Raw genomic sequence first — 20,030 nt, forward strand, 5'->3', positions numbered from 1 at the left:
AAGTGGGACTCTGAAGTATCTCCCCTCAGTCACCACCTACCAGTAATGACTGGAAGCACCACTACAGGTTCAGTTCAGCTTCTGAATATTAAAATACTGTCACCCAGGTTTAGGGTTTCTTCAGGAAAAGGGCAGCACAACAGCAATGCTTTCCCTTTCCATCTACTCAGTGCAGAATGAATTTTGCTCAAGTGTCAACTTCTATTTTTCAGAAAGAATTTTACCTCTTTTTTTGCTGGACATAAATGCATCTGTTTTATTTTCTTATTTGGAAAAGAAATGAAACAATCCCCTCACTTATTCTTATCGCTCAACTTTGATAAAACTGTAGCTTAGAAAACTCTATATATTAATAGTGTGAATCACTTAAGTGGGGTATAAATTTCCATGATGCTTTTAGTGTAGGCAACTTATCAGGGGCTGCCTTTTAATCTGTTGTAGCAATCTTGAACATTAAAGCCAGGTTGTTTCATAAAGGGATGTATTCCTTTCACTGGGGAGGTTAATATCACCCATGATTATATTTGACATTTGGGCCTGGCATATTATTTTTCATACTGTGTCTGAGCCTAACTACCCACTCCTCTCATGAGCAGGGTTTGAAGTGGGTACATTTCAAATCTCTGCACACATCCATGAGTGCCATCCTAACAGCCTCATCACTGGAAATAAGAAAAGACAATTTAATGAACAAAACAGGCAGGGTGAATTCAGTAAATGAAATTTCTCTGGAGCAAGCAAAGGGTAAATGTTGTTGTTGTGCATTCCTGCTGAGGAAACCACAGAAGGGGAGAGGGTGCTGTGCTCCTTGGAGGAAAATCTCCAGAGCATCCTCACTGGAAATACCCCTGAACAAACACTGCTGAGGCGCAGCTGGTGTGCAGCCAGCCCTCCCAGCTTCTTGCAGAGGTTCCTTTCAGAACACAGCCCACAGCAGGGCTTAGGGGGCTCTTCTCCTTGAGAAACAGGGATGCATTTGGAGGGGCAGGTCCAGAGGCTGATGGCTCAGAGTGAGGACATGTCCTGTAAAATCTCTAAAACAGACTCTGGCTGGCTCTCAGTGCAGGGCTGCTTGGATGTGAGCCTGAAAGGACCCTTCAGAGCTGAAGATGACAAAACTAATCTTGAATTTCAGTGCTGGCCTGGTGAAGCTGGCAGGTCTCAGGGCAAATGCCTTTTGTTCAGTAGTCAAGAGACCCCGTGGCTAATCCTTGTCTCCACGTGAATTAATCTGCAAACTTGAGTTGCTCACTCTGTTGGAGCCCCACCAGTTCCTGTTTGCCTTTGCTAAGAGCAGGGGGTTTAAGGCAGAGCTCTGGATGCTGTTCTTGGACATGAATAACTTGAGGAATTTAGTGCCACCTGCAATACCTAGAGCTGAGCAGATTCTTGAGGAAACCAGGGCCTTTCTTCCTAAAGTGTGAGTTCCTAAGTGTGAGGTCCTGGGCTCTGTGCCTGTCATTAGCCAGCTGTTTGCAGTGTGTTGAAGCCAGCAGTGCCTTGACGTGGCCTTTAGGTGTTTGGTTTTGTTAAATCACTGTCCTATTTTAGGCTTTGTTTGTTCAGCCTCAGAGCCTTGGCTATGTCCCAATGAGCCCTGGAAACAGAGCAGTGGACTGAGAGGGAAGAAATGGATCTGAGGAGATGACAGAGCAGGAGAGGGAAAGAGTAAGTGGAATTAAATTACCACCAATTGCTGAGGCACAGCAATGCATTAGCGGATTTCATGGAGGATTCAAACAACTGGGCTTGAAAAAACTCCTTTCCCAAAATTTCATGTCATCAAAGATGAAATTTCCACAGTCCCAGCTTTTGATTTATTTTCAAAGGTAGCTGATAATGCTGCCATAAATTCTTCTGCCTTTGTCTTCTATCTGATGCTGACACTGAGGCTGCAGTGGAGGAAAGACTCCAAGCAGTGAGAGGAGCAGCTCTACCCTTTGTTTCCTGCAGTGCAGGGAATTCGAGACAGAAGGGACTCTGTAGGACTACAGGAGCAAACCTAAGGAGGCAATGAAAGAAGGAATACCCAGATTCCAGAGTCTCTGAGCACTGCTTGGGTGAAGACCCCAATCTGTGGGATCAGAGCCCACTTCCCTTTGCTTCCTAACCCAGCCCAGCTCTCCCTGGGGATGTTGGCCATCAAGGGTTCTCCTGAAATGGAAGCCCACTTGACAAACCTAAGCACAGCTTGGCAAAATGTCACCAAAATGAAGCCATTTGGATTAATCACGTAACACCCTGAACTTACCAGGGCCAGGATTTTATCCTGAAATCCCCCTATTGCTCTCAGATATTAAAATAGTCCCAGTGATGGAAAATGGGGGTGGGAGAGGGCATCAGAATGTCACAGAAATCTGCTCCTCCATCCACCTTTATCTGATCTATCATTTCCATTCCTGTTTACACAAATCTCATAGACTTGGAGAGACTCAACTTTCCCCACACAACTGGCTCTGGAGAACCCTTCCCAAAGCCTGATTCCCACATAGTGAGGGTTGGGGAAGTTCCAGTGGTGAGTTCAGGGTACAGATAACCTTGCCTGTCTTTTGAGAAGTGATTAAGTGCAATATTTTTGTTTCATAAGACACACTGTTGGGCAAGCTGATGGCTTTTTATGTATCAGCCCCAAATTTTTAAACCCCCCTGTTTTCACCTGTGGCACAGCACTGCTTAAGCAGAGCTGCTCTTGGAGGACTGTTCAGGAGGAGGGAAATGCACCTCTGGACCCGCTGTGCCCTCCCTCCTTGTTCCCCAATCACATGCTCTGCAATCAGACCTGGTTCCAATCAGAGCTCCTGTACTTGTGTTCTGGGGTTTTTTATGACTGCAATTTTGTTTAACATTGCCCCTGAAGAGCTTTGTAGTGTTTTGCAGAGCTCCAAGTACGAGAGCTCCTCGAACCTTTCCCCTAAGTATTCCTGCTGCTGTCAGGAAAGAATATTAGAGGAGTGTGGTCCTGCCTTCCCCTCTCTCATTTGGAGGCTGTGATTCATGTTTTACAGCATCCTGCTCCCATTACCCAGCTCTGCTTTCTGGGGGTTTCTTCTCTACCATCTCACGCAGCAGCAGGGCTAATGAGTTTTTGTCTCCCATGGGTTTGTGTCCTTTATCTCATATCTGCTCTCTTTGATTTCAGTAACCCTGATCCTGCATCCTGCCCCTTGGCCATCCTGTTCAGATGAGACAGGGCAGAGGGAAGGATGTTTTCCAGCTGCAGGGATGCAGACTGGCCCACCAGCATGGCCCACCTGGCCAGCAGCACACTGCCACCAGAAAACACAATTTTTAGTTGTTTCATTTACTTTACTCAAGCCATACTTTTCACTAAATTTCAGTTTCAGACCCTTCCTGCCTTCCTCCCACCCACCCTTCCCCTCATAACTGAGTGGTTTGAAACATTGGTAATGTTTAAACATTACCATGAGAATGAACATGGGAAACAGCCATGAACATGAGAAACAGCCAGATCAACCAGCACAGTTGCAGAAACCTCTTCTCCTTTAGAAACCAGGATAAAAATCCAGCTGCAAGGACTTTGAAAGCGCAGGGAGAGGATTCTACAAACAACTCCTACCAGGGAATGCTTGTGAATGCCATTTGATAAGAGCTTGTCAGCATAGTGGGGTGGAACAGCTGAACTTGTTAATGAAAATGCCTTTTCTATCACCATTCAACTATTTTGCAAGGCAGGATTGTCTCAAACAAAATTATTTTTGTAAAGAAGAAAAGATTTCTCTACTATCACATCTAATTGTGGCGTTAGGGAGCAAAATATAATTTTGAATGGACTTTTTGGAAGGGAACTGGTTATTTATAGCCATACTTTGTAAAAATTGGTCAGAGCAATTGTTTGAACTGAAAAGAAGCTCATTAATTTTTTCTCTCCCTTTCCTCTGCCAGGGCAAACAGCTGCTCTTGGGCTGTGCCCAGCGTGGAGCTCTCTGCAGACCAGCAGTGCCACTGCAAAAAGGAGGCAAAAACATCATCTGGATGATCATTATTTCATTTCAGACTTTTTTGGTCAGAGGAGGAGACTCTCGAGGTGAAGGTGAATTAGGAACATCCGTTGCTGGTGACTTCCCTGGTTTGTGTGCTCGAGCTCAGGGCTGGGCTTTCCATCTAAGGTGTCCATCAGAGGAGAGCTCCTGGTGGCCCTGGAAATCCCAGCCATGCTCCATCCCTCCTGCAGAAGGATGGGATGTGCTCCCCCAGAGCCCATCTGTTGGAACCCAGGACGTTCCTCTGGCTGCCCTGGAGACTCGAGACCCTGGCGGGGGCTCAGAGGCCTTGGCACAGAGTCAAAAACACCCGTGCCTTCCATTTTAACCCATGGAAACAATTACCAACTTTATGTGAGGAGTTACAAGCCACAAGGGTTTGAATAGAATGTTAGTGAATTCATCACAGGGTGAAAAAGTAGAATTTTGGGTGTTTAGAATGGAGGTTCAAGAGGCAAGATGGAGGGATCTGAGTGTGTCCTGTCTTTCTTCTTCTTCTTGTCCTCCATCTTCTGCTGTGATGGTGGTGCTTTTGGGTTGGTTTAGAGTAGAAACACACTGTCTAACATAGGTGATAGGTATTGGAAAATTATTGTAAATAAAGTACTTGTAGTTTTTAGTATAAAAAGTTAACACTGCCCTGAGGGCAGTCAGTGTGCCACAACCCGACCTGCTGGACAGATCCCAGCAGGTCAGAGAAAGAATGTAATAGGTAAGAGAAAATAAACAACCTTGAAAAGCAGAGCTGAGGGATCCCGACTTCTTCTTCAAGCACAAGGCTGGGAAAAAAGACTTTTAATACCTTGGGAGCCATTTCAGCAACAACAAACCTGACACCCATCCTCCTCAGGCCTCCTGCCCCTCTCCAGCTGCTGCTCTCAAGAAGGTCTCTGCTGAGCTTTGCCTTTGCTGAGCTCTGTCCAAGCCTTCCAAGGAGATAAATGCTGGCACAGGCCCTGCATTGCTAATTAGGAGTCAGTAAATGAGCTGGCATCCCCTGCAAGGGGCACTGGTGATGCACTGACACTGCCTGGTCTTGCATGGTGATATCTGGGATCAGAGCAGGGATAGCAGGGACTGATTTTACTGCACATCTCCCCGTCTGACACCTGGAAACTGGCATGGAGAACATCACCAGTACATCACCACCTCACCTTTGCTTCTGGATGGTTCAGCCCAAGCTCATTCCCAGGCCAAGATGCTGTTGGATGTTATCCCATGGGTGTGTAAGAGGAACAGGCACTTTCAGGCTGTGATGTGGACTCAGCTCACCCCAAGCTGGCCCCAAACGCACCCCAGAATCCTGAGAGCTTTCCCCTCTATCAGATCTGTTCTGCAGCTGAGCTGCTGGGGCTGGAAAGTGTTCAGCATCATGTCCACAGCTCATCTTGCCACACAAGGGAAGCCCAAAAGCCTGGTTAAAATATGAGGGGAGTGGATGGTCCTGACAGTTCAACTAATGCAGGGATTGGGACATAAAAATCCATCAGGAAATGTTATGTACATTTGTAAAATGGTGCTTGCTAGGTAGGAGAAAATGTAATGATGGTGCTTTATTTGAGAATTAATATGAGCCCATTTCACTGCCTGGGGAGAGCCAAGGGGAGAGTGTGGCTCTGTGCTTAGATCTTCACACCAGCTTCTACTTTCAACTGTTCAAACCCAGCACCACTTTAAACTTTTTGTACAAATAAGAGTGAAAACAACACTAAGCCTTTCATTGTGAAGTACAGAAACATCATTTTTCTTTGTAAGTCATCATGAATTACAGCTGCAGAAGCAAACACTGCTGCACCTGTGTGCCCAGTAAATCAAACTAAGCTCCTATAAAATACAATGCTCTCCCCACAGACACAAAGTCCTTGCTGAAAACCACAAGGATAACATGAACTGACCAGAGAAGTGAAGCACTTTAATCTTTGTTTTGAAATCCTCTAAATTGCAGCCCTGCCACTGCTCAGAGCCACCTGCTTCCTCTCCCCACTAACACAGCCCAGGCTATTTAGCTCCAGCCTCCAATTTTGCTCTTCATTATTTGCTGGCTACTCAGAGCTGCTCCACTTGGGAAAATTGCTGTTTCCATGTGCCAGCCTGGCTGTGATGTGCTTTTCTCCAACTGGCTGGCTGCTCTGTGTGCATGAAAGCATCCAGGTGCAAACAGCTGGGGAACCTGTCCTGCAGAAATGCAAGTGCTTCCCTTTGGGTTATTTCCTGCCTCTCTCCTTGGCTGTTCTGGGAATGTTCTGCCTTAGGGCTGTGCTGGGAAGGGGGATTTAGGGTCCCTGTGGGTGCAGTGGGGTGAGGTGTGCTGCTCCCTGGGGCTGGGTGGGTAAAACAAGCAAAGCCCAGGCTGGACTTTCCCTATGGGAGGAAAGGTGACAGCAAACCACAGCTCAGGCTTCATCTTCCAAAATCTGGCAGTGCTGGAAACCTGCTGGTGTCTGGGAAGCAGGTGAGGAAGATGGTGATTCCCAAGGGAGTCTCACTGTCCTAGTTCAGCAAACTTAATTACCAGCAGTGCCAGCTTTGCTTTGCATGAGAGAACATTTTCTGTATCAGACAAACTCAGGCAGGAGAATCCATGGGGGCATCACACCCAGAAAGAAGGGCAGATGGCATTTTATAACTGCTGAAGTATCCTTAATTCCCACCCAGTCCCAGGAAGGAATGGGAGCAGACAAAACTTTCTCTGTGCAGCACAAAGGTGCAACCAGAGCAAGCTGGAAGTGGGACCTCCTGGCACAGCAATATTTGGCTGGGGGAGATGTGGGGGTGGCATTGATTGTGTTGTGGCTTTGATGCATTGTCACTTCAAAGCACCAAACTCCCCACATAGTTCAGGATCTGCACAGATGTTGGCAGGTGATGATAAATCCATGCAGAGATGGGAAAACCCAGTCTTTGGGGAGAGCTTCAAAGCTGAAGCTCAGAACATTGCAAATGTTATGAAATATTTCAAAGTCTGTCAAGTGGGAGCTGTGCTTTTAGATTAGGTTAAGAAATGTGTGGGCTAATTTTGTGAGACTCTCCAGCATTTACTGTAGATTATGGAGTCTCTTTTAATCTTGAAGTGGCTGCACTTTTCTTTTAGTTTTCAAAAAAGAAAAAAGCCTCAAAGAAACCTGACAGAAGTGTTTCTCTATAGCCTCAGTTTGAAGACAACTCCCAAATGACTGCAGTTAGTGAATTATACAGAGCCTGTTGCTAACAAAAAGGGGCAGATGGGTCAAATGGGCTCCCAGCTCAGAACCTGCAGCACTCCTGGCACAGGGAAGGACACAGCATCAGGGGACAGCAGCAGGGGGACCACAGCCTGCTCACAGCTCCTCCTCCCATCACCTCCTGTTTTGCTGCTCTTGCTCATCCGTCTTCATCTTTCCAGCTCAGTGTTTTCTCACAGCAGCCACACGGAGCTGAGAGAGCAGCCTGGATCTCCTTGGCTGCTGCATTCCAGCAGAGCTCCTCCCTTACTGATACAGCCCTGGAAGGGTTTGCCTTGGAAGGGACACAAAGATAATTCAGTTCCAACTTCGTCTGCAACTTGCCCACCTTCCAACCGTGTCCAGCCTCACCAGAATAAATCCCAGTGCTGTGTTTCTTGCTGTGAATCCCCTTTTAACTCTGCTTTGTTTGGCCACCTCTGCCCTCCAGCCAGATGCGGCACCCGCCTAAATTTAGTCCCATGAGTCAGCGCTAATTTTTTGGCTGGGAAATATTTATTTCCCGGTGTGGGAGCCCTCTGCACACACCCCAAGGACCGGCAGCTCCATCAGTGGTGTCACTGTAAACACACGAGCAGCTCTGGGCTTGCGGGGACAGACTTTGAGCAGCGTGCGTCACCGCAGCCACCAGCTCTGCTCATTAAAACAAAGTCAAGGACCGGCTGCTAATGGAGTGCCAAGTGGCTTTTTTTATCCTCCTTTTCCTTTCTGTACACAGGGAATAATAAAAAAAAAAAAATAGAGTGAGCTTCTTGAACCTCCTAATTGTAAGCTAATGTGTTACTCGCTCAAAAACCTGTCAAAATCAAGAGGGAAGAATTGTAATTTTGATGTTCAATTGCATGATTTCTTTGTCGCTTTGAGTCAAAGCATTGTTTTAAATTATTTCATCCATCAAAAGCTTATTTAGCAGAGATTAAAATTCAAAATGAGTTTAAGGAAAGATAAAGAAGCATTTGGCTTGTTTTAATTCCTGTTGTCTTTGTGGGCGTTAGTGTGAATAAAATAGAATAATACATTTGGTGCTGGAGAGCAGAAAACTGGAATTTGAGCCTAAAATCCAGCACGTACTTATGGAGGCACAGCATATTTTTTTTCAGGAATTTTTTATTTCAGATACTTAAGGAACCCAAGACATTACAGAAATTACACAAAAGGAGAAATATCTTGCTTTATAGCAGCTCTAGAGCTGTGGAGGCAGATATTGCTTCTCTTGAAGGCAGTTTGCAGTGGGAGCTTTGGTCTGTGCATTGGGTGGTAAACTGGTATTGTTGGTACCTGCTGTACACTCAGACATCTAAAGGTGATGAGCAGGGGGCACTGAGCAGGAGTGACTGTTAATGCTCCTTTGGGATTTCATTTTGTGATAATTGTGGAATTCCTTTCTGGTTAGAATAAAGCATTTCTCCCAGCAGCGAGCCCTGTGCTTTTCCCGGGTTTCCAAACCGAGTTCATGAGCCTTCAATGAGGGAAGCCGTGTGAACCACTAAAATACAATGTGTGCTGCTGAGCCTCCGGGGCAAAGCTCATTCCCGGGCTCTGAGGGGCAGTGACACCCCAGAACCACGCTCCCCCCAAGGCTGGGGCCAAGCACAGAGATAATGAGGCTCAGCCCTGCTGCTGGCCCTGCTGCTGCTTGCACAGGTGGAATGAGGTCCTGGGAGACAGCATCTTGAATTGGTTTGGGAGATCTGTCACACCCTGGCAGGTGCTGGTGCTGAAATGACTTTCCCTGGTGCTGAAATGGCATTCCCTGGTGCTGAAATGGCATTCCCTGGTGCTGAAATTGCTTTCCCTGGTGCTGAAATTGCTTTCCCTGGTGCTGAAATTACTTTCCCTGGTGCTGAAATGACATTTGCCTGGTGCTGGGGGGGAGCTGGAGGGACAGTGGCTGCAGTGTCAGTTCTGTAGCATCACAATATTCCCATGGAAGCCCCTCCAGGAGGTTTTCCCACAACCTCATCTTGACCAAAGACAGGGCTGCCGTTTCTGTTTCTGTTTAAATTTCCCATTGAGGACACATTTCAGCAGTGGGAGGTGGTTTTGATCCCCACACCACCTGGGGTGGGATCCTGGAATCAGACACAGAAAACCAGTCCTGGTCCTTTCTGCATCTAAAAGGATGCAGAAAGGTGTAAAACCTGCATCTGTGTATTAAAGCAGGATTTATGGCAATGCAGCATCAATAAAGTACGTGGATGTAGTGGTCTTCTTGTGAGTGTGTTAATGAGGATATGGAGAATGAAGATCTGCAGGGATAACATGAATATATTGTATATTTATGCCGCAGAAAAAACCCAGCAAGGATTTCCCTCCACTTCAAACCAAAAGGCCCATAGAGGGGTAAAGGAGAGGAGATTTAATCCCAAAGTTTGCTGTGTTCAGCTCAGCAGGAGGAGAGAACTCAGCCTCCTCTTCCTCATCCTGCCCTGGGCAGAGGGAGCTCCACTATTGGAGCTGGGGAAAGAAATGAGCTCTGATCAGGAACAGGTAATTAATGAATTCACTCTCCCTGCCCCTCCTCAGCCTCTACCCAGGCAGCCCTGGAAGGGAGCAGAGCTGCTTCTGGGTTGAGGTGATGGTAAAAGTGATTATTTTGTCAAGATTTTGGCCAAGATTCACTTAAATGAATACAAGTGAGGCTGTAGGGACAGAAGGGTGGTTTTTTTTGGTGTTTTTTTACTGCTTCTTGTACCTTGAAGTGCTGCCTTTCAGCCATCAGGAAGGTCCCTAAAAGCCTCTTTGGGAGAATGGGGAAAGCAAAGCCTCTTCTCTGAGCAGTGGTGGGAAGTTATTGTGCAATCAGGATTAGTTGGTGTTAAAAGTCAATATTCTGTGCAGTTTTCTGCCAGGGATGGAGGATTTTAGAGCCTGTAGCTACAGAATTTTACAAAGCCCTGTGCTGCTTCCTGAGGCGGGCAGCTTCACCCCTTCTTGTCTTGTCCTGTGTCCTACAACAGGAAAAAGAAAATTAAATGGGGACTGGTCACCCAGTGATGAAATGTGGGGGTGGAATGGAGAATCCCTGAGCACAGAGAGCTGAAGGAGAAGGGAAAGTTAATGAATCCATCAGGCTGAAACCCCCAGTGTTGAATATTCTTTTCCAGCAGAGTGTGTTGACAGTTGGAGCCCATGAGCAGCCCAGGATGACAACCAACAGGAAACTTGGGACCAGAATGAGGGAAAAAAGCCTCAGCAGTGTTTTCTTGGTAAAACTTGTGGTAGATGCCACATGAGAGTCAAGAGAAATGAAAGAAGCAAATATGAGGTGTCAGGGGAGGGAAGGGAGAAGCGAGCATTTTTCTAATCCCTGAATTTGACAGCCAGTTTATATGAAATAAACTCTGAAGGCTCCTGCCTTCCCCAAGGTATTCTCTTTCTAAATAGATCTATAGATACACTAATTAGTCAATGGAGAAGCACAGGAGTTAATCCCTAATCATGTAAATGTGTTGTTTCAATTAATTAATGCACGTGGCACTTGTGCTCTAGTGATCAGCACCCTAAGGAAAGACAGAGGAAAATAATCACATTTAACAGTCTGCTCCCATTAATTCCTCCAAACACTGATGGTGTCAAAGCTTCCCATGGTCTTTCCCTATAATTCAGTGTTGTTCTGCAATGGTGTGTTATAAATTAGCCAGAATCACAGGCTGGAAGCGGCAGTTTTGGAAAAAAGAGAAAATTAAAAAATTGTTTGGAGGGATTTTTAAAAAATTTTTGATGACTCCATAAAGTGGTGCAGAGAGGGGGAGAAGTGAAACACTAATGAAATACTATTTAATGGGTGCTGATGGGGCTTTGCCAGTCTATAGGATTATAGAGGGGTTGTTGGAGCCAGCAGAAAGACCTGGAAGAACAAAACAAATCAGCAAAGAGAATATTTTCAGCCATGAAATAACTCTTCCCTTAATTAAGCACCTCTCTACTGCCCTACCTAAGAGAGCTGCCCAAACCATTTCCACTGCTTTTTTTCTGCCAAATGTTAGCATTTCAGCTCAGACAGTCATGATGAAGGTTAATAAAAAGAACACATTTAAATAAACCGGAGGGGACTGTAATGTCCATTTTGTGCTGTTACTGAGAACTGGAAGCACCAGAATCAGAATTAAAAGCTGCTTTGTTAAGGAAAAGGCATAAAAGCAAAATATGAAATAAGGCAGGATGGATGAGCCCTCCAGAGCAGACAGCACAGGATGGGGCTCACAGGAAAGTTCTGGCTCTTGTCAAGATAAAAATACCCACAAATGGGGGGCAGAGGCATCTGTGGAGGCAGTAATTGCCTCCTGACCAGGCAAAGGCTGCTGTTATGAAAAGGCAGAGCTCTGTTTGGTTTGTCTGGGTCTCTGTGGAGAGGTGTGATGTTTGCAGAGGTTGTTCTGTTTTAGTTTCACTGGCCAGCAGCAAACATGCCCTTATTGCAGCCCATCCTTTGGGGTCTGGAGCTCCAGGGCGAGGGTGATGCTCGGCATGGAGGATGGGCAGGTTGCAGAGGTGCAGGAGCAAAGTCCTGGTGGTGCTGGGGGGACCTGCAGAGTTTGGGGTCTGCAGAGCCCCTCATGCTTGTCCTGACAGCAGCAGCCTCCTCAGCCACCAGGCACCCCCAGGCTGGTGGTTCTTCTCCAGCAGAAATACAGTTATGGCCAATAATTGAAGAATTAAGGGAAAGGCAGGCATCAGGTGGATTGTAGAGGCCACTCTGGCTGTAAAAATTGTGATTTTTGTGTCTGTTCTCTCACCATGTAGCTGTGGGCTGATCTGAGAGGAGCCCTGGGGCTCTGGCAGCCCAGGGAACTGAGGCTCATGGGTCATGGAGTACATTTGGTTTTGGCGGCTTTGCACCTGACTGCGCTGCTCAAGGTCTCATTAATCCTCCTGGAAACACCATTTTATTGAAAACTCCTTGGAAATTCGCTGCACAGGGCTGTGGGCAAATGAACTTAGGTCTCTTTGGCCCCATGGGCCAAATCTGTCTGTTAGAAATTAGATTTTTTGGAAACTTTTCCTTCCCTTTCCTGGAGAACTCACACTGCTCAAAGGCCTCCTCCTCCTCCTAGAAAGCAAAGGAAGTTCCTCACACACCAGCCAGGGTTTCCCAGCTTTCTCAGGCTGGTGAAGAGGAAGGGTTTGCAGTAACCAACTGTGAGCTCTGCCCGGGCTCTGCAGCATCCCAGCACAAACCCCAGCCCACAGTGGCTGAGCACATCTGTGTGATGCTCTGTGCAATTAGAAACTGTTTCTTCCTCAAAAATTTTTGGAGGGTAGGGGGATATCTGAATTTTCTGTGGTGTTTTTTCCCACCTGTTGCTACAGTAACTGTTTTGTCAGGCTGCTGATTTGGGTATTTGAGTGACAGGAGGTTTAATTTTGCTTTAGCAAATTATGCCTTTTCTTTGAGAGCAATTTCCTCTGGTGAAAAAGCTTCCCCTCACTTCAGAGAGAATTCTGTTTGAGGATCACATCTCTCTGATTTCCACAGGGAGCACCAGATCTCCCATTTGTCCCTTTGCTGGTCTGGCTGGGGTTCACCCCTCTTCTCTGCAGACCCATCCCAGGGTTTGTGTCCTGATTTGCAGCCAGAGTTGGCTCCAAGCCCAGCTGTGGGGAGGGAAACTCAAGCCCTGAGGAGAGTAAATGGATTGCAGGGAGGAAAAGCAGAGTCTGCTCTGAGCCCAAGGGCACCACTGGAAAGCACAGGAAGGTGCTGCTCCACCCAAACTAAACCGAATTTGTCTCTGCCCAGCCTGGAACAATGCTGACAGCAGGGCTGAAAGCTGAATTTTGTGTTGTTATTTTATCCTTTTTCCTCAACTGATCAAGATCTACGACAAGATAAAGCTGTTTATTTTTTTCTTGCTGGTTCTTTCTCCTTTCTTTATTTTTTCCTTAAAAAAAATTAAAATATATTATATTTGTTATAAAATATAATATAATATAAAAATATAAAAATATAAAAATAATATAATATAAAATAATATAATATAATATAATATAAATACAAATATATATTAAAATATAAATATAAGTACGAATACAAACATATATATATATATATATATATAAAAATATAATTTTTCCAAAGCTTAAAAACTAACTGTTAGTCTCCTGCTGAAATGTATTTATAACCAGTTTATTGCCAGTTGTTTAACTGAGCTGGAGTGGGGCGGGTACAGATAAGACAGGAAGAAATTTCCCATTTCTAACAGCTTGGAAAGAAATCTGAAAACCTGAAATCCCAATTATTCCCCCTATTCACTTCTGTAGCACTGTTAAAATTTACAAAAACAACATTTCCCTGCTTGAGACTTTCCATTTTCTTTCCCAGTTTGCAATTCCCTCGAGCAGGTTAAGAACTTCCTAATACCTCCCAGCAAACCTCTCAGAAACCTCAGTGCACTCAGTGCAGACAAAAATAATAATAGTAAAAAAATAAAAATTAAAAAAATAGGAGTTTTTTTTCCTGTTCTGTTCACCTGTGCCCAAACCCCCGCGAGCTGTTGCTCCTGTTTTCCGAGCAGATTTAATCCTGATTTATTCCCGTTTTAGGGAGGTGGGAAGGCTCAAGCATCAGCGTTTGGTGCCTCAGATGAGCGATGGAGCTCTGCCACCTTGTGGGGCTGTCGCCTCCTCTGCCTGGCAGCTTTCATACCCAAAGATCCCTTTTATTTCTTTATGCCTTGCAGGGAGCTCCAAAAACAAATTTGTGAGGCATTGCAGAACATGGCTGGAAATGCTTGGTGGGACAAGGATCCCTCAAGGGTCAGACCTGATGCAACTTTAGAAATTATCCAACACAGAGATCAGTGAAAAATTCTCTTCATTGCTGCAGCTTCAAAACATAAATTCTTACCAGAGAAAAGGCTCCGTTCTTCCAAGAGTGAACATCACAGTTGGGCGGATGCAACTGAGCAAATTTTGTTGACAAAAATCAGGTTTTGAAGGTTTTTTGGAAACCCAGGAAGGAAAAGTGTCCATCTGTGTGTCGCATCCCAGGGCTGGCATCTCCTGTACTGCTTCCCATGGCATCTCCTCTGCTCACACACCACCTGTGGAAGCACAGAACCACAAGATCATGGAATCCTAGAATGGTTTGGGTTGGAAGAAACCCTAAGGATCATCTCATTCCAAAGCCCTGCCATGGGCAGGGACACCTTCCATAGATCAGGCTGCTCCAAGCTCTGTATAACCTGGCCTTGGACACTGCCAGGGATCCAGGGGCAGCCACAGCTTATCTGGGCACCCTGTGCCAGCACCCCAGAACCCTCACAAGGAAGAATTCCTTCCTTACATCTAATTTAAATCAACTCTCGCATGGTTTGAAGCTGTTGCTCCTTGTCCCATCACTATGGGAGCTCCAGCAATCCCTCAGAAGTCACTCAGGTTTTAAAGATTCCTTCGTCCCACAGCTGGGATGATGATATACTGTGGAGCTTAATTAATCTGATTTACTGGACAGAAAACAAATACTCTAAAGCACTTATTCTGAGGTAAAACTTTATTTTAGGAACATTGTATTTGTCCTAGGATTAGCAGAGAAATTCTCCCATCTCTTCAAGTTTACACCTGGGGAACTTTTCAGCCACAAATAGTCAAGAGTTGCTATTCTGGATGTTCAGAACTGTTCAAAACAAATAAAAATAACCCTCCAAAGCACTGAACAGATTTCTGATCTCTGCTGCCTTGGGCCTGTGGGACCTTGCAGGGGAATAAACTCCCACAGATTTGATTTGCTTTAAAAGAATATAGGTGCTAGATTTGGAAGTAAATCTGCTCTGTTTTTGTTTAAGTAGTTGCTATTGTTTGCTCTGCTCTTTTGGGAAGGAATGACTCACCACCTGAAATCAGTATGTGCTCAGAAAAGGTTTCAATTTAACTAAAAAGTCAACAAAATTCATCTCCAAGCAACGATAGACTATTTATGATGTCAGGTCTCATTTGTGGCAATAGAGAATATAAAAACACTTCCCTCCCCCAACCAGAAGGAGTTGTAATTCTTAAAGGAAATAAAGCAAACAAGGGAGCTTGAGCTAACAGCACCAAACTGTAGGATAATCTGCAGGATTATCCTTTAGGTATTGATCTCAAGAAAAAGAGGAGCAGCTGCAGAATCCTCTCAGGGCAAAATAATTGTGTCTGAAAGCTTGTTTGCCAACTGATCTGTATCCAGAGCAAAGGAATTATTTTGGCCTTTGTGGGGGCAGGGGAAATGTCAGACATGATAATTTAGTTTGCTGCTGGGATGATGCTGGGAAAGCTTCACTACCTGCTGAGGCTCTGCACCACAGTGAGTTTCCTCTCAATATATTGGCTTTTGGAATTTTTACTCCTTGGGAAAGCCATGCTGTCCTGGTGCCTTCTCAGCTGTGTGACCGTGTTCACAGGAGTCCGAGGATGAGAGAAGAGATGAGGATCTGACTCCATGTTTCAGAAGGCTTGATTTATTATTTTATGATATATATTACATTAAAACTATACTAAAAGAATAGAAGAAAGGATTTCATCAGAAGGTTAACTAAGAATAGAATAGCAAAGAATGATAACAAAGGTTTGTGGCTTGGCTCTCTGTCTCAGCAAGATGGGCTGTGATTGGCCATTAATTACAAACATCTAAAATGAGCTAATCAAAGATCCACCTGTTGCATTCCACAGCAACAGATAACCACTGTTTACATTTTGTTCCTGAGGCCTCTCAGCTTCTCAGGAGGAAAAATCCTAAGGAAAGGATTTTTCATAAAAGTTGTCTGCAACACAGCTGTTTCATGGAGGGAAGTGGTTTCACTTGGCAAAATCCTTCTGGCACTGCTGGAAATGGGTGTTCACACCCCTCTGCTCCCTCATTCCCTGTCTGTCCCCTGGTGGGAGCAGCACTGGGGTGACCCTGGGGTGGCAGAGTCCCTGTGTAGCCCAGGGGATGCTCCAGGGTGGGCTCAGGAGTGTGGGCAGAGCACAGATCTGGGTGCTACTGTCTGACAGGCTAAATTGAGCTGATGTTTAGGCTGGTACTGTGAAATTGGTGTTTTACGCTGAGTGTGGCAGAGCAGGGCTGGGGAGGGGGCAGCTGGAGGAGGGATGTGCTCAGCCCAGCACCTGGGGGAGATGCTCTGTGGTCCCTTTGTGCCTTCCAACAAACCTGGCTCTGTTGCAGCCCTGAGGCTGCAGGAAGGCAGAGCAGGAAGGAATATTGCCTGTCCTGGAAGTGGCAGCACTACAAAGCCTGCATTGAAGGAGAGGGACGAACTGAGAGGGTCCTTTTAGTCCTTGGAAACCTTCCTGAGTGAGTCTGAGGCACTTTGGAGTTGCCTTTGCTTGCTGAGGGATGCATTGACAGAGCCTGACCTCATTTCCCCTGGAGCACAGACCCCTGTGTATTCCCCCTGCTTTATTAACCCACAAGATCTATCACTCCCCTGTTTGGTTGAATCTCCACACTTCTTTCCTGGGTGGGGCCTGTCCTGCTCTCTTTCCTTGTGCATCCCCAAGCCAAAACTAACTTCAGAGTAATTAATTATTAATATAAATTAATTTATTGATTTATTAATATAAATTAATATGTTAATTTATATATTACTAGATTACAGAGTAATTTATTAATATATAATAGTATATTATTGAATATACTATTTATTATTTATTTATTCTCTTAAACCCCTCTTGCATTAGGTTGGATCCCTTTGAGCTCTCCAGCATGAGCCCTGTTGCCAGTTTTAGGACAATTCTGACCTGAGGGCCAGCTCCTTTGGGAAGCCACTGCTTGCTCTGGCTCCTGCTCCTGCAGATGCAAATCCTCTGGCTCCTGCAAATCCTTGGTCACCTGAGGTCTGTGTGTCCCCCTTGGCTGGAACAGCTCTGCCCTGGCCTCTTTGGTGTGGTTTGATTTCCTCTCTCCCCTCTCTTGAATGGAGAAGGCACCCTCTCCATCCAACCCACCACCCAAGCTGCGCAGGGAAGGAGAAGCAGCAGATCCAAAAGCTGCCTGGGGAGGATGAATGTGCAGCTCAACCATGCAGAGGAAGCCCAAGATGATACAGAATGGGATTTTTTGGCTCTAAGCCAGGAAGTTACTCAGCCATTCTGCTCCTGTCTCCTTTCCTCCTGCAGAGGCTCTGCGTGGTGCCCAGGGAGGCACAGATGCAGGGATGCTTCCTTTTGCCATCAGCTACTTCTGGAAGAGGATATGCAGGAGACTAAAAATGTCAGCACTCCTGGAGGAGGAGCAGCACTGAAATCCCATCTGGAGCTTGCAGAGCAGTGTTCAGAGTTGAGGGGATGGCACTGAGAGCACCTTGTTCCTTCATTTCATCACATCTGACCAGGAGACCAGGGCAGGGAGGTGAAGACCAACCTGCTTCAAAAACACCCTGTAAGGGCTTTCAGTTCTGGGTGAGTTTTTGGGAGGAAAGGGGAAGGGCAGGCATCTTCCTGGACACCCAGCCCTCAACGTGCATGTCTCGTTCCCAGTGTTTTGGCATGGCAGAGCTCTATTCCACCAGGACTTTGGAGAAAATCCCTGTGGACACTAAAATCACGTTGGAGTGGCGCAGTGTGGTGATGGGCTCCAGGGTCACTGGGGTTCAGGGCGCTCCTCACAGCAGGGAAGGACTTTTAGCAGCGACAAATTAGTGCTGGAAAACCCAGCTCAAAGAAGCCCCATGGAGGTGCCTGAGGGGTTCCCAGCCTTTGTTCTCTCACTTCAGGCAGGGAGAAACCGCTGAGCAGGACATCAGGCTTGAGGCTGGCTTTGGATCTCCTCTGATGGAGAAGATTTTTAGGGTGGAGACTCACTCTCCCGTTCCAGTCTCTGGGGTGCGTGTCGCTCGTGTGCCACGGAGTTATTTCCGTCCTGCCTGTTGATCACTGTGCCCTCACATCAGTAGATGGCAGCAGCTTCCCGGGAGCTGGTGGAGGAGCCTTGGCTGGAAGAGCTGGGATAGACGCTGGGGTTCAGCCTTTCCGTTCCCTGCCTTCCCCTGGCTCCCGGCCCAGCCTCCTGCCGCACTCCCAGCTGTAGATGGCAGCAGGGAAAAGATTTTCCTATTTCTTTGTGATTTCTGGGTAGGATTTTCCTGGCTCTTGGAGCCTGCTGGCTCTGGGTTTTTGGGTCAGCTCAGAGCCCTGGCTGGACTCAGGTCACTTTGAAGGCTTTGATGAATGGGTTGAGAGAATTTTCTGTTCATGCTCCTGCTTCCAGCTATCTGCATGGGAAACTTCTGCAAGTGTGCGTGGGGATGTGAAGGGGGGAAGCTCCCAGCAAATCACACAGCACAGCAGTCCAAAAATTGTGGTACAAACTGGTGCCTCACTGCCAAGAGGGCAAAGTGGCTCCTGGTAAAGGAGACAGGGTTTTAGCAAGAGTTGTGTGGGAAGAGAGATTTTGTCATTTCCATCCTTGGAGGTTTTCAAAGCTTGGCTGGGCAAGGCTCCAACATCCTGAGTTAACTTTGAACCCTGGTCAAAAAGGAGATTGGATATCCAGAGGTTTTCTTGTCAGTCTCCTCTCAGACTTTCTGCTCTGCTGGGCTGATGTACCATGGCTTTCACTGCCTTGTATGTGACTGCATCATTTGTGACCCCTTCTTGAGCTGGGATAGATGAGGCTTCAGAAACTCCATCCAGGCTGTTTGACACCTCACAAATAACAGTCAGTGACAAATAACAGTGTGTCCCAGGTGTGTCTGTAGGACCCTGAGGCCACATCCATCCATCCATCCATCCATCCATCCATCCATCCATCCATCCATCCATCCATCCATCCATCCATCCATCCATCCATCCATCCATCCCTACATGTCTCCCAGGTACAGCCATAAATGTTCCTGAGGTGCTTTTGAGACTTAATTTGGTGAATTTTTTTAAAGTTTCACTCTTGATCAATGCAACTGGAGTTTAGCAAGCTGGTGTCCTAAGGAATTTGGATCATTTGAAGAAAATACCCCTCATTGGAGGAGGAAATGTCACTGTGGCACTTGCCAGCTAGGAAGAAAAATCTAGATTAAGGTGAATCACAGAAAATGCTGCCTTGAAATGAGAGCTATTAGCTATTAGAGTAACTCATGAGGAGAGAATATTTAGGCTATTTAATGCACCATAAATTACACAGGAATTCTCCTGCTTTAACTCACTAGTCATTTGATTTAAATCTGCTTCTCTCCCCAGCTTCCTATAATTACAGCATAGCTACCAGCCACATCCCAGCCACCTGCAGTGCCTGTTCCCAGTGAAAGGGACTCCCAGATGTTCAGCACCTCTCAGCACAGGGTCCCACATCCATGGGGTCTCTGTGCTGGAGCTGCTGGGTCCCACTCCCGCCCCGCCAGCGCCTCTTGAACCGCCCGGCTGCTTTTCACTCTGCCTCTCTCTTTGTGGAGCTGGGAAAGCATCCAGAGCAGCTGTGTTAGGACCTGTCAATCTCAAATTGCAAAGTCATAAGGAGGGAAAATAATCATCGTAATAATAATAATAATAAAGTCATCAACTTGTCTTACCGTCTAAGGGAAAAAAGGTTTTGGTTGGAGGTTTGCATTAGCTATAATTTTCTCCAAGCGGATTTCTCTCTGTGATGCCACTATACAGCCTCTGAAAGATGCTCAGGCGAAATCTCCTCTGACATTCATCTCTGTTTACAGAGCTCATCCAAAAACAAGAGGCCTTTTCTTCACTTTATTCAGCATTGCCACGACTCGGTTGCCAAGGCATCAGCCTTTGATTCCTGCAGTTTGGCTCTCACCAGTGATGCCCCACACATCCCACCACTGACTGGTGAGTGCAGCCACCCCAGCATGGGCCCTGCGGCCGATGGCACCGTGTCCCC

General features: G+C 46.3%; 1 long non-coding RNA gene across 2 annotated transcripts; it reads right to left on the reverse strand.

The window, feature by feature from the left end:
- Positions 1-8,360: 8,360 nt before the first annotated feature.
- On the reverse strand, positions 8,361-19,827 carry LOC134426769 (uncharacterized). 2 transcript variants are annotated; one of them, XR_010030037.1, is made up of 3 exons: positions 19,705-19,827; positions 14,073-14,268; positions 8,361-10,166 (listed from the first exon to the last, which is right to left on the reverse strand). It is a non-coding gene; the product is annotated as an uncharacterized LOC134426769 (long non-coding RNA). The 2 variants fall into 2 exon arrangements; XR_010030038.1 differs by lacking the exon at positions 8,361-10,166 and adding an exon at positions 13,077-13,107.
- Between the last annotated feature and the right edge of the window lie 203 nt (positions 19,828-20,030).

Source organism: Melospiza melodia, chromosome 19 (assembly GCF_035770615.1).
Source record: "Melospiza melodia melodia isolate bMelMel2 chromosome 19, bMelMel2.pri, whole genome shotgun sequence".
Classification (NCBI taxonomy): Eukaryota; Metazoa; Chordata; class Aves; order Passeriformes; family Passerellidae; genus Melospiza; species Melospiza melodia.